This window comes from Mixophyes fleayi, chromosome 12 (genome assembly GCF_038048845.1).
Source record: "Mixophyes fleayi isolate aMixFle1 chromosome 12, aMixFle1.hap1, whole genome shotgun sequence".
Classification (NCBI taxonomy): domain Eukaryota; kingdom Metazoa; phylum Chordata; class Amphibia; order Anura; family Limnodynastidae; genus Mixophyes; species Mixophyes fleayi.
In genome coordinates, this window is record NC_134413.1 from 84,631,369 (window position 1) to 84,645,619 (window position 14,251).

Sequence of the window (14,251 nt, forward strand, 5' to 3'; positions counted from 1 at the left end):
CCTTGGCTCCAACCCACCTGTAACGGTGCATGAGATCCTCTCTCTTCTCTCCTCTTCTTCTACAACCTGTCCTCTTGATTCTGTCCGCTCCAAGTTCCTCCGCTCCCTCTCTTCCAATGCCTGTTGTCACCTTGCTCACCTCTTTAACCTCTCTCTCCCCACTGATACCTTCCCTCGGCCTTCAAGCATGCTCTCATCTCCCCTATTCTCAGGAAACCTGCCCTTGACCCATCCTCTCTCTCCAACCATCGCATCATATCTCTATTTCCCTTTGCTACTAAAATTCTCGAACGATTTGGCTTCAATCATCTAACCCACTTTCTCTCTTTCCACTCTCTTTCTGACCCTCTCCAGTCTGGCTTCCATCCCCTTCACTCACTGAAACTGCCCTCATTAAAGTAACATATGAATTACTCTTAGCTAAGTCCGTTGGTCACTTCTCCCTTCTCATTCTCCTCGACCGCTCTCTGCTTTTGACCCCGTTGATCATTCTCTTCTTCTCACCACCCTTCACTCCGCAGGTCTTTGTGACACAGCTCTCTCCTGGTTTCCCTCTTACCTCTCTGGCCGCTCTTTCAGTGTGTCTGTTTCTGGCTCTACCTCCCCCCCCTTTTCCCCTTTGTATCGGTGTCCCACATGGCTCTGTCCATGGCCCTCTGCTCTTCTCTCTCTACACCACCTCTCTCTGTGAACTCCATCAATCCTTTGGCCTCCAGTATCACCTCTATGATGACAGGCAGATCTATCTTTCCTCCCCTGACCTCTCTCCCGCTGTCCTAACCCAGGTATCCAGCTGTCTCTCTGCTGTAACTACCTGGATGTCACAGCGCTCCTGAAACTCAACATCTCCAAATCCGAGCTCCTCATCTTTCCTTCTGCCAGTGTTGTTATTCCTTCCAATATCTCCCTCTTGGTTGACAACATCACTCTTTCTCCTGTCACCCTACGCCCACTGCCTTGGAGTCACCCTTGACTCAGCTTTACCTATCATATCCAGTCCCTCACCAAATCCTTCCACTATCTCCTCCGTAACATTACGAAAATCTGTCCCTTCCTCTCAGGAAGCAACTAAAATCCTGGTCCCTTCACTTATCATTTCTCATCTCAACGATTACAACCTCCTTCTCACTGGTCTTCCTCGCTCTCACACTTCTGACCTTCAATCCATACAGAATGCTGTGGCTGGGCTCATCTCACACTCCCACCGCACATCTTCTGCTTCTCCTCTGTGTAAAACCCTTCATTGGCTCCCTATCCCTTTCAGAATTCAGTTCAAGCTCCTTAGCATTACTCACACTCATCTGTACTACTGACATGTATTACCTCATCTATTTGTTACTTGCTTCTGGTTCCGGCGTTACAGAATCTGTGGCGCCTTATAAATACATAAATAATAATCACTCAGCGATGAAACAGTATAATTAACATGAGATTACCTGTCTCCAGACAGGTGCAAAACAAATCCCCTCCACACATATGCCTACTTGGGATTTCCTACAGAAAAGTTACAAAACCCAAACATGGCATACTGTCTCAGGAATCAATACCTAAAAAATCAGTACATCTGCAATGATATAAATTGGCACACTGCTAAAAATGTAAAAATATTTATACAATAAGTTTTTTATAGGTGATGCAGCCACAATGGGGTATTAGTACTACCTGTGTCTGATAATGGTAGTATTCTGCAGTATGAGGTTATTACCGGGGTATTAGTAGTACCTGGGTATGACAATTGGGGTATTGTGCAATATGAGGTTTTTACTGGGGTATTAGTAGTACCTGGGTATGCTAATGGGGGTATTGTGCAGTATGAAGTTATTACTGGGGTATTAGCAGTACCTGTGTATGATAATGGGGTATTGTGCAGTATGAGGAGGTTATTACTGGGGTATTAGTAGTACCTGGGTATGATAATCGGGATATTGTGCAGTATGAGGAGGTTATTACAGGGGTATTAGTAGTGCCTGTGTATGATAATGGGGGTATTGTGCAGTATGAGGAGGTTATTACTGGGGTATTAGTAGTCCCTGTGTATGATAATGGGGGTATTGTGCAAAATGGGATTATTACTGGGGTTTTAGTAGTACCAATGTCTAATAATGGGGGTAATGTGCAGTATGAGGTTATGACTGGGGTATTAGTAGTACCTGTATCTGATAACGGGGGTATTGTGCAGTATGAGGTTATTACTGGAGTATTAGTAGTACCTGGGTATGATAATGGGGGTATTGTGCAGTATGAGGAGGTTATTACTGGGGTATTAGTAGCACCTGGGTCTTATAACGGGGGTATTGTGCAGTATGAGGTTATTACTGGGGTATTAGTAGTACCTGTGTATGATAATGGGGTATAGTGCTGTATGAGGAGGTTATTACTGGGGTATTAGTAGTACCTGGGTATGATAATGGGGGTATTGTGCAGTATGAGGAGGTTATTATAGGGGTATTAGTAGTACCTGTGTATGATAATGGGGGTACTGTGCAATATGAGGAGGTTATTACTGGGGTATTAGTAGTACCTGTGTATGATAATGGGGGTATTGTGCAGTATGAGGAGGTTATTACTGGGATTTTAGTAGTACCAATGTCTGATAATGGGGGTATTGTGCAGTATGAGGTTATGACTGGGGTATTAGTAGTACCTGTATCTGATAATGGGGGTATTGTGCAGTATGAGGTTATTACTGGGGTATTAGTAGTACCTGGGTATGATAAAGGGGGTATTGTGCAGTATGAGGAGGTTATTACTGGGGTATTAGTAGCACCTGGGTCTTATAACGGGGGTATTGTGCAGTATGAGGTTATTACTGGGGTATTAGTAGTACCTGGGTATGATAATGGGGTATAGTGCAGTATGAGGAGGTTATTACTGGGGTATTAGTAGTACCTGGGTATGATAATGGGGGTATTGTGCAGTATGAGGAGGTTATTATAGGGGTATTAGTAGTACCTGAGTATGATAATGGGGGTACTGTGCAATATGAGGAGGTTATTACTGGGGTATTAGTAGTACCTGTGTATGATAATGGGGGTATTGTGCACTATGAGGAGGTTATTACTGGGGTATTAGTAGCACCTGGGTCTTATAACGGGGGTATTGTGCAGTATGATGTTATTACTGGGGTATTAGTAGTACCTGGGTATGATAATGGGGGTATTCTGCAGTATGAGGAGGTTATTACTGGGGTATAAGTAGTATGTGGGTCTTATAATGGGGGTATTATGCAGTATGAGGTTGTTACTGGGGAATTAGTAGTACCTGGGTATGATAATGGGGGTATTGTGCAGTATGAGGTTATTACTGGGGTATTAGTAGTACCTGGGTATGATAATGGGGGTATTGTGCAGTATGAGGAGGTTATTACTGGGGTATTAGTAGCACCTGGGTCTTATAACGGGGGTATTGTGCAGTATGAGGTTATTACTGGGGTATTAGTAGTACCTGGGTATGATAATGGGCGTATTGTGCAGTATGAGGTTATTACTGGGGTATTAGTAGTACCTGGGTATGATAATGGGGGTATTGTGCAGTATGAGGAGGTTATTATAGGGGTATTAGTAGTACCTGTGTATGATAATGGGGGTACTGTGCAATATGAGGAGGTTATTACTGGGGTATTAGTAGTACCTGTGTATGATAATGGGGGTATTGTGCAGTATGAGGAGGTTATTACTGGGGTATTAGTAGTACATGGGTCTGATAATGGGGGAATTGTGCAGTATGAGAAGGTTATTACTGGGGTATTAGTAATACCTAGGTATGATAATGGGAGTATTGTGCAGTATGAGGAGGTTATTATAGGGGTATTAGTAGTACCTGAGTATGATAATGGGGGTACTGTGCAATATGAGGAGGTTATTACTGGGGTATTAGTAGTACCTGTGTATGATAATGGGGGTATTGTGCAGTATGAGGAGGTTATTACTGGGGTATTAGTAGAACCTGGGTCTTATAACGGGGGTATTGTGCAGTATGATGTTATTACTGGGGTATTAGTAGTACCTGGGTATGATAATGGGGGTATTCTGCAGTATGAGGAGGTTATTACTGGGGTATAAGTAGTATGTGGGTCTTATAATGGGGGTATTATGCAGTATGAGGTTGTTACTGGGGAATTAGTAGTACCTGGGTATGATAATGGGGGTATTGTGCAGTATGAGGTTATTACTGGGGTATTAGTAGTACCTGGGTATGATAATGGGGGTATTGTGCAGTATGAGGAGGTTATTACTGGGGTATTAGTAGCACCTGGGTCCTATAACGGGGGTATTGTGCAGTATGATGTTATTACTGGGGTATTAGTAGTACCTGGGTATGATAATGGGGGTATTGTGCAGTATGAGGAGGTTATTACTGGGGTATAAGTAGTATGTGGGTCTTATAATGGGGGTATTATGCAGTATGAGGTTGTTACTGGGGAATTAGTAGTACCTGGGTATGATAATGGGGGTATTGTGCAGTATGAGGTTATTACTGGGGTATTAGTAGTACCTGGGTATGATAATGGGGGTATTGTGCAGTATGAGGTTATTACTGGGGTATTAGTAGTACCTGGGTATGATAATGGGCGTATTGTGCAGTATGAGGTTATTACTGGGGTATTAGTAGTACCTGGGTATAATAATGGGGGTATTGTGCAGTATGAGGAGGTTATTATAGGGGTATTAGTAGTACCTGTGTATGATAATGGGGGTACTGTGCAATATGAGGAGGTTATTACTGGGGTATTAGTAGTACCTGTGTATGATAATGGGGGTATTGTGCAGTATGAGGAGGTTATTACTGGGGTATTAGTAGTACATGGGTCTGATAATGGGGGAATTGTGCAGTATGAGAAGGTTATTACTGGGGTATTAGTAATACCTAGGAATGATAATGGGAGTATTGTGCAGTATGAGGATATTACTGGGGTATTAGTAGTACCTGGGTATGATAACGGGCGTATTGTGCAGTATGAGGAGGTTATTACTGGGGTATTAGTAGTACTTGGGTATGATAATAAGAGTATTGTGCAGTATGAGGAGGTTATTACTGGGGTATTAGTAGTACCTGGGTATGATAATGGGGGTATTGTGCAGTATGAGGTTATTACTGGGGTATTAGTAGTACCTGTGTATGATGCTGGGGGTATTGTGCAATATAAGGTTATTACTGGGGTATTAGTAGTACCTGGGTATGATAATGGGGGTATTGTGCAGTATGTGGAGGTTATTACTGGGGTATTAGTAGTACTTGGGTATGATAATAAGAGTATTGTGCAGTATGAGGAGGTTATTACTGGGGTATTAGTAGTACCTGGGTATGATAATGGGGGTATTGCGCAGTATGAGGTTATTACTGGGGTATTAGTAGTACCTGGGTATGATAATGGGGGTATTGTGCAATATGAGGTTATTACTTGGGTATTAGTAGTACCTGGGTATGATAATAAGAGTATTGTGCAGTATGAGGAGATTATTACTGGGGTATTAGTAGTACCTGGGTATGATAATGGGGGTATTGTGCAGTATGAGGTTATTACTGGGGTATTAGTAGTACCTGGGTATGATAATGGGGGTATTGTGCAGTATGAGGTTATTACTGGGGTATTAGTAGTACCTGTGTATGATACTGGGGGTATTGTGCAATATGAGGTTATTACTGGGGTATTAGTAGTACCTGGGTATGATAATGGGAGTATTGTGCAGTATGAGGAGGTTATTACTGGGGTATTAGTAGTACTTGGGTATGATAATAAGAGTATTGTGCAGTATAAGGATGTTATTACTGAGGTATTAGTAGTACCTGGGTATGATAATGGGGGTATTGTGCAGTATGAGGTTATTACTGGGGTATTAGTAGTACCTGTATGATAATGGGGGTATTGTGCAGTATGAGGTTATTACTGGGGTATTAGTAGTACCTGGGTATGATAATAGGGGTATTGTGCAGTATGAGGTTATTACTGGGGTATTAGTAGTACCTGGGTATGATAATAAGAGTATTGTGCAGTATGAGGAGGTTATTACTGGGGTATTAGTAGTACCTGGGTATGATAATGGGGGTATTGTGCAGTATGAGGTTATTACTGGGGTATTAGTAGTACCTGGGTATGATAATGGGGGTATTGTGCAGTATGAGGTTATTACTGGGGTATTAGTAGTACCTGGGTATGATAATGGGAGTATTGTGCAGTATGAGATTATTACTGGGGTATTAGTAGTACCTGGGTATGATAATGGGAGTATTGTGCAGTATGAGGTTATTACTGGGGTATTAGTAGTACCTGGGTATGATAATGGGGGTATTGTGCAGTATGAGGAGGTTATTACTGGGGTATTAGAAGTACCTGGGTATGATAATAAGAGTATTGTGCAGAATGAGGATGTTATTACTGGGGTATTAGTAGTACCTGGGTATGATAATGGGGGTATTGTGCAGTATGAGGAGGTTATTACTGGGGTATAAGTAGTATGTGGGTCTTATAATGGGGGTATTATGCAGTATGAGGTTGTTACTGGGGTATTAGTAGTACCTGGGTATGATAATGGGGGTATTGTGCAGTATGAGGTTATTACTGGGGTATTAGTAGTACCTGTGTATGATAATGGGGGTATTGTGCAGTATGAGGAGGTTATTACTGGGGTATTAGAAGTACCTGGGTATGATAATAAGAGTATTGTGCAGTATGAGGATGTTATTACTGGGGTATTAGTAGTACCTGGGTATGATAATGGGAGTATTGTGCAGTATGAGGTTATTACTGGGGTATTAGTAGTACCTGGGTATGATAATGGGGGTATTGTGCAGTATGAGGTTATTACTGGGGTATTAGTAGTACCTGTGTATGATAATGGGGGTATTGTGCAATATGAGGTTATTACTGGGGTATTAGTAGTACCTGGGTATGATAATGGGGGTATTGTGCAGTATGAGGAGGTTATTACTGGGGTATTAGTAGTACTTGGGTATGATAATAAGAGTATTGTGCAGTATAAGGATGTTATTACTGAGGTATTAGTAGTACCTGGGTATGATAATGGGGGTATTGTGCAGTATGAGGTTATTACTGGGGTATTAGTAGTACCTGTATGATAATGGGGGTATTGTGCAGTATGAGGTTATTACTGGGGTATTAGTAGTACCTGGGTATGATAATAGGGGTATTGTGCAGTATGAGGTTATTACTGGGGTATTAGTAGTACCTGGGTATGATAATAAGAGTATTGTGCAGTATGAGGAGGTTATTACTGGGGTATTAGTAGTACCTGGGTATGATAATGGGGGTATTGTGCAGTATGAGGTTATTACTGGGGTATTAGTAGTACCTGGGTATGATAATGGGGGTATTGTGCAGTATGAGGTTATTACTGGGGTATTAGTAGTACCTGGGTATGATAATGGGAGTATTGTGCAGTATGAGGTTATTACTGGGGTATTAGTAGTACCTGGGTATGATAATGGGAGTATTGTGCAGTATGAGGTTATTACTGGGGTATTAGTAGTACCTGGGTATGATAATGGGGGTATTGTGCAGTATGAGGAGGTTATTACTGGGGTATTAGAAGTACCTGGGTATGATAATAAGAGTATTGTGCAGTATGAGGATGTTATTACTGGGGTATTAGTAGTACCTGGGTATGATAATGGGGGTATTGTGCAGTATGAGGAGGTTATTACTGGGGTATAAGTAGTATGTGGGTCTTATAATGGGGGTATTATGCAGTATGAGGTTGTTACTGGGGTATTAGTAGTACCTGGGTATGATAATGGGGGTATTGTGCAGTATGATGTTATTACTGGGGTATTAGTAGTACCTGTGTATGATAATGGGGGTATTGTGCAGTATGAGGAGGTTATTACTGGGGTATTAGAAGTACCTGGGTATGATAATAAGAGTATTGTGCAGTATGAGGATGTTATTACTGGGGTATTAGTAGTACCTGGGTATGATAATGGGAGTATTGTGCAGTATGAGGTTATTACTGGGGTATTAGTAGTACCTGGGTATGATAATGGGGGTATTGTGCAGTATGAGGTTATTACTGGGGTATTAGTAGTACCTGTGTATGATAATGGGGGTATTGTGCAATATGAGGTTATTACTGGGGTATTAGTAGTACCTGGGTATGATAATGGGGGTATTGTGCAGTATGAGGAGGTTATTACTGGGGTATTAGAAGTACCTGGGTATGATAATAAGAGTATTGTGCAGTATGAGGATGTTATTACTGGGGTATTAGTAGTACCTGGGTATGATAATGGGGGTATTGTGCAGTATAAGATTATTACTGGGGTATTAGTAGTACCTGAGTATGATAATGGGGGTATTGTGCAGTATGAGGAGGTTATTACTGGGGTATTAGAAGTATCTGGGTATGATAATAAGAGTATTGTGCAGTATGAGGATGTTATTACTGGGGTATTAGTAGTACCTGGGTATGATAATGGGGGTATTGTGCAGTATGAGGTTATTACTGGGGTATTAGTAGTACCTGGGTATGATAATGGGGGTATTGTGCAGTATGAGGAGGTTATTACTGGGGTATTAGAAGTACCTGGGTATGATAATAAGAGTATTGTGCAGTATGAGGATGTTATTACTGGGGTATTAGTAGTACCTGGGTATGATAATGGGGGTATTGTGCAGTATGAGGTTATTACTGGGGTATTAGTAGTACCTGGGTATGATAATGGGGGTATTGTGCAGTATGAGGTTATTACTGGGGTATTAGTAGTACCTGGGTATGATAATGGGGGTATTCTATTGTGCAGTATGAGGAGGTTATTACTGGGGTATTAGAAGTACCTGGGTATGATAATAAGAGTATTGTGCAGTATGAGGATGTTATTACTGGGGTATTAGTAGTACCTGAGTATGATAGTAGATTAACAGTGTTACTCTGGCACGTGGTGGGAGGAGCATGTGACCGGAAGTAGGCGGCGCTTCCGGGTGAGCGGCGGAGTAAGATGGCGGCGCCCATGCAGCTGTACTGCTGGAGAGGAGACTGGGGGCTGCCCTCTGTGGATGTGTCCTGTCTGACCGTGCTGGTACCTAATATAATATAATGTACAGGAGCCCAATACTGATAGGCTAGGGGCCCGAGAGAGAGACAGGCTGGGGGCCCGAGAGAGAGAGAGAGACACAGGCTGGGGACCTGAGAGAGAGAGACAGGCTGGAGACCTGAGAGAGAGAGAGACAGGCTGGGGACCTGAGAGACAGAGACAGGCAGGCTGGGGACCTGAGAGAGAGAGACAGGCTTGGGACCTGAGAGAGAGAGAGAGGCTTGGGACCTGAGAGAGAGAGAGAGAGGCTGGGGACCTGAGAGAGAGACAGGCTGGGGACCTGAGAGAGAGAGAGAGAGACAGGCTGGGGACCTGAGAGAGAGAGGCTGGGGACCTGAGAGAGAGAGACAGGCTGGGGACCTGAGAGAGAGAGAGACAGGCTGGGGACCTGAGAGAGAGAGAGACAGGCTGGGGACCTGAGAGAGAGAGAGACAGGCTGGGGACCTGAGAGAGAGACAGGCTGGGGACCTGAGAGAGAGACAGGCTGGGGACCTGAGAGAGAGACAGGCTGGGGACCTGAGAGAGAGAGACAGGCTGGGGACCTGAGAGAGAGAGACAGGCTGGGGACCTGAGAGAGAGAGACAGGCTGGGGACCTGAGAGAGAGAGACAGGCTGGGGACCTGAGAGAGAGAGACAGGCTGGGGACCTGAGAGAGAGACAGGCTGGGGACCTGAGAGAGAGACAGGCTGGGGACCTGAGAGAATGAGAGAGACAGGCTGGGGACCTGAGAGAATGAGAGAGAGAGGCTGGGGACCTGAGAGAATGAGAGAGAGAGGCTGGGGACCTGAGAGAGAGAGAGAGGCTGGGGACCTGAGAGAGAGAGAGAGGCTGGGGACCTGAGAGAGAGAGAGAGGCTGGGGACCTGAGAGAGAGAGAGAGAGACAAGCTATGGACCTGAGAGAGAGAGAGAGACAAGCTGGGGACCTGAGAGAGAGAGACAGGCTGGGGACCTGAGAGAGAGAGACAGGCTGGGGACCTGAGAGAGAGAGAGAGTCAGGCTGGGGACCTGAGAGAGAGGGAGAGTCAGGCTGGGGACCTGAGAGAGAGAGACAGGTTGGGGACCTGAGAGAGAGAGACAGGCTGGGGACCTGAGAGAGAGAGACAGGCTGGGGACCTGAGAGAGAGAGAGAGAGAGAGAGGCTGGGCGCCCATGCAGCTGTACTGCTGGAGAGGAGACTGGGGGCTGCCCTCTGTGGATGTGTCCTGTCTGACCGTGCTGGTACCTAATATAATATAATGTACAGGAGCCCAATACTGATAGGCTAGGGGCCCGAGAGAGAGACAGGCTGGGGGCCCGAGAGAGAGAGAGAGAGACAGGCTGGAGACCTGAGAGAGAGAGAGACAGGCTGGGGACCTGAGAGACAGAGACAGGCAGGCTGGGGACCTGAGAGACAGAGACAGGCAGGCTGGGGACCTGAGAGAGAGAGACAGGCTTGGGACCTGAGAGAGAGAGAGAGGCTTGGGACCTGAGAGAGAGAGAGAGGCTGGGGACCTGAGAGAGAGACAGGCTGGGGACCTGAGAGAGAGAGAGAGAGACAGGCTGGGGACCTGAGAGAGAGAGGCTGGGGACCTGAGAGAGAGAGAGAGAGACAGGCTGGGGACCTGAGAGAGAGAGAGACAGGCTGGGGACCTGAGAGAGAGAGAGACAGGCTGGGGACCTGAGAGAGAGAGAGACAGGCTGGGGACCTGAGAGAGAGACAGGCTGGGGACCTGAGAGAGAGACAGGCTGGGGACCTGAGAGAGAGAGGCTGGGGACCTGAGAGAGAGGCTGGGGACCTGAGAGAGAGAGAGAGGCTGGGGACCTGAGAGAGAGAGAGAGGCTGGGGACCTGAGAGAGAGAGAGAGGCTGGGGACCTGAGAGAGAGAGGCTGGGGACCTGAGAGAGAGAGAGAGAGACAAGCTGGGGACCTGAGAGAGAGAGACAAGCTGGGGACCTGAGAGAGAGAGACAGGCTGGGGACCTGAGAGAGAGAGAGACAGGCTGGGGACCTGAGAGAGAGAGAGAGACAGGCTGGAGACCAGAGAGAGAGAGAGACAGGCTGGAGACCAGAGAGAGAGAGAGAGACAGGCTGGAGACCAGAGAGAGAGAGAGAGAGACAGGCTGGAGACCAGAGAGAGAGAGAGAGAGACAGGCTGGATACCAGAGAGAGAGAGAGAGACAGGCTGGAGACCAGAGAGAGAGAGACAAGCTGGAGACCAGAGAGAGAGAGACAGGCTGGGGACCAGAGAGAGAGACAGGCTGGGGACCAGAGAGAGAGACAGGCTGGGGACAGAGAGAGAGAGAGACAGGCTGGGGACCAGAGAGAGAGAGAGAGACAGGCTGGGGACCAGAGAGAGAGAGAGAGACAGACTGGGGACCAGAGAGAGAGAGAGAGACAGGCTGGAGACCAGAGAGAGAGAGAGAGACAGGCTGGAGACCAGAGAGAGAGAGAGACAGGCTGGGGACCTGAGAGAGAGAGAGACAGGCTGGGGACCTGAGAGAGAGAGAGACAGGCTGGGGACCTGAGAGAGAGAGAGACAGGCTGGGGACCTGAGAGAGAGAGAGAGACAGGCTGGGGACCTGAGAGCGAGAGAGAGACAGTCTGGGGACCTGAGAGCGAGAGAGAGACAGTCTGGGGACCTGAGAGAGAGAGACAGGCTGGGGACCTGAGAGAGAGAGACTGGCCGGAGACCAGAGAGAGAGACTGGCCGGAGACCTGAGAGAGAGACAGGCTGGAGACCGGATAGAGAGAGAGACAGGCTGGGGACCTGAGAGAGAGAGACAGGCTGGGGACCTGAGAGAGAGAGACAGGCTGGGGACCTGAGAGAGAGAGAGACAGGCTGGGGACCTGAGAGAGAGAGAGAGAGAGACAGGCTGGGGACCTGAGAGAGAGAGAGAGAGAGAGACAGGCTGGGGACCTGAGAGAGAGAGAGACAGGCTGGGGACCTGAGAGAGAGAGAGAGACAGGCTGGGGACCTGAGAGAGAGAGAGAGACAGGCTGGGGACCTGAGAGAGAGAGAGAGACAGGCTGGGGACCTGAGAGAGAGAGACAGGCTGGGGACCTGAGAGAGAGAGAGAGAGACAGGCTGGGGACCTGAGAGAGAGAGAGAGAGAGAGAGAGACAGGCTGGGGACCTGAGAGAGAGAGAGAGAGACAGGCTGGGGACCTGAGAGAGAGAGAGACAGGCTGGGGACCTGAGAGAGAGAGAGAGAGAGAGAGACAGGCTGGGGACCTGAGTGTGAGAGAGAGACAGGCTGGGGACCTGAGTGAGAGAGAGAGACAGGCTGGGACCTGAGAGAGAGAGACAGGCTGGGGACCTGAGAGAGAGAGAGAGAGACAGGCTGGGGACCTGAGAGAGAGAGACAGGCTGGGGACCTGAGAAAGAGAGAGAGAGACAGGCTGGGGACCTGAGAAAGAGAGAGAGAGACAGGCTGGGGACCTGAGAGAGAGAGAGAGACAGGCTGGGGACCTGAGAGAGAGAGACAGGCTGGGGACCTGAGAGAGAGAGAGAGAGAGACAGGCTGGGGACCTGAGAGAGAGAGAGACAGGCTGGGGACCTGAGAGAGAGAGAGACAGGCTGGGGACCTGAGAGAGAGACAGGCTGGGGACCTGAGAGAGAGAGAGACAGGCTGGGGACCTGAGAGAGAGAGACAGGCTGGGGACCTGAGAGAGAGAGAGACAGGCTGGGGGCCTGAGAGAGACAGGCTGGGGACCTGAGAGAGAGAGAGAGACAGGCTGGGGACCTGAGAGAGAGAGAGAGACAGGCTGGGGACCTGAGTGAGAGAGAGAGAGAGACAGGCTGGGGACCTGAGAGAGAGAGAGACAGGCTGGGGACCTGAGAGAGAGAGACAGGCTGGGGACCTGAGAGAGAGAGACAGGCTGGGGACCTGAGAGAGAGAGAGACAGGCTGGGGACCTGAGAGAGAGAGACAGGCTGGGGACCTGAGAGAGAGAGACAGGCTGGGGACCTGAGAGAGAGAGAGAGACAGGCTGGGACCTGAGAGAGAGAGACAGGCTGGGGACCTGAGAGAGAGAGACAGACTGGAGACCTGAGAGAGAGACAGACTGGAGACCGGAGAGAGAGAGAGAGACAGGCTGGGGACCGGAGAGAGAGAGAGAGAGAGAGACAGGCTGGGGACCTGAGAGAGAGAGACAGGCTGGGGACCTGAGAGAGAGAGACAGGCTGGGGACCTGAGAGAGAGAGAGGCTAGGGACCTGAGAGAGAGAGAGAGAGAGACAGGCTGGGGACCTGAGAGAGAGAGAGAGAGACAGGCTGGGGACCTGAGAGAGAGAGAGACAGGCTGGGGACCTGAGAGAGAGACAGGCTGGGGACCTGAGAGAGAGACAGGCTGGGGACCTGAGAGAGAGAGAGAAGGCTGGGGACCTGAGAGAGAGAGAGAAGGCTGGGGACCTGAGAGAGAGAGAGAGAGACAGGCTGGGGACCTGAGAGAGAGAGAGAGAGAGAGAGAGACAGGCTGGGGACCTGAGAGAGACAGGCTGGGAACCTGAGAGAGAGAGAGAGAGACAGGCTGGGGACCTGATAGAGAGAGACAGGCCAGGGATCTGAGAAAAGAGAGAGAGAGAGAGAGAGACAGGCCAGGGATCTGAGAGAGAGGCCGGAGACCTGAGAGAGAGGCCGGAGACCTGAGAGAGAGGCCGGAGACCTGAGAGAGAGAGACAGGCCGGGGATCTGAGAGAGAGGCTGGGGACCTGAGAGAGAGACAGGCTGGGGACCTGAGAGAGAGAGAGAAAGAGAGACGCTGGGAACTTGAAAGAGAGAGAGACAGGCCGGAGACCTGAGAGAGAGAGACAGGCTGGAGACCTGAGAGAGAGAGAGAGAGAGAGACAGGCTGGAGACCTGAGAGAGAGAGAGACAGGCTGGAGACCTGAGAGAGAGAGAGAGAGACAGGCAGGAGACCTGAGAGAGAGAGAGAGACAGGCTGGAGACCTGAGAGAGAGAGAGAGAGACAGGCTGGAGACCTGAGAGAGAGAGAGAGACAGGCTGGAGACCTGAGAGAGAGACAGGCTGGAGACCTGAGAGAGAGAGAGAGACAGGCCTGAGACCTGAGAGAGAGACAGGCTGGAGACCTGAGAGAGAGAGAGAGAGAGAGACAGGCTGGAGACCTGAGAGAGAGACAGGCTGGAGACCTAAGAGAGAGAGAGAGACAGGCTGGAGACCTGAGAGAGAGACAGGCTGGAGACCTGAGAGAGAGACAGGCTGGAGA

The 14,251-nt window shown here is 48.4% G+C and overlaps 1 protein-coding gene across 2 annotated transcripts in view; it reads right to left on the minus strand.

Annotated features, from left to right (window-relative positions):
• THBS3 (thrombospondin 3) overlaps positions 1-14,251 on the minus strand; it is a 113,832-nt gene that overhangs the window by 39,731 nt on the left and 59,850 nt on the right. Inside the window, exon 1 of one of the 2 annotated variants that reach the window (XM_075192445.1) lies at positions 8,855-8,912. The exons of the other annotated variant lie outside the window; for it this stretch is intronic. The gene's annotated coding sequence lies outside the window, so the exon portion shown is untranslated. Of the gene's footprint in view, positions 1-8,854; positions 8,913-14,251 lie in introns of those variants that run through there. 2 annotated transcript variants of the gene reach the window in all.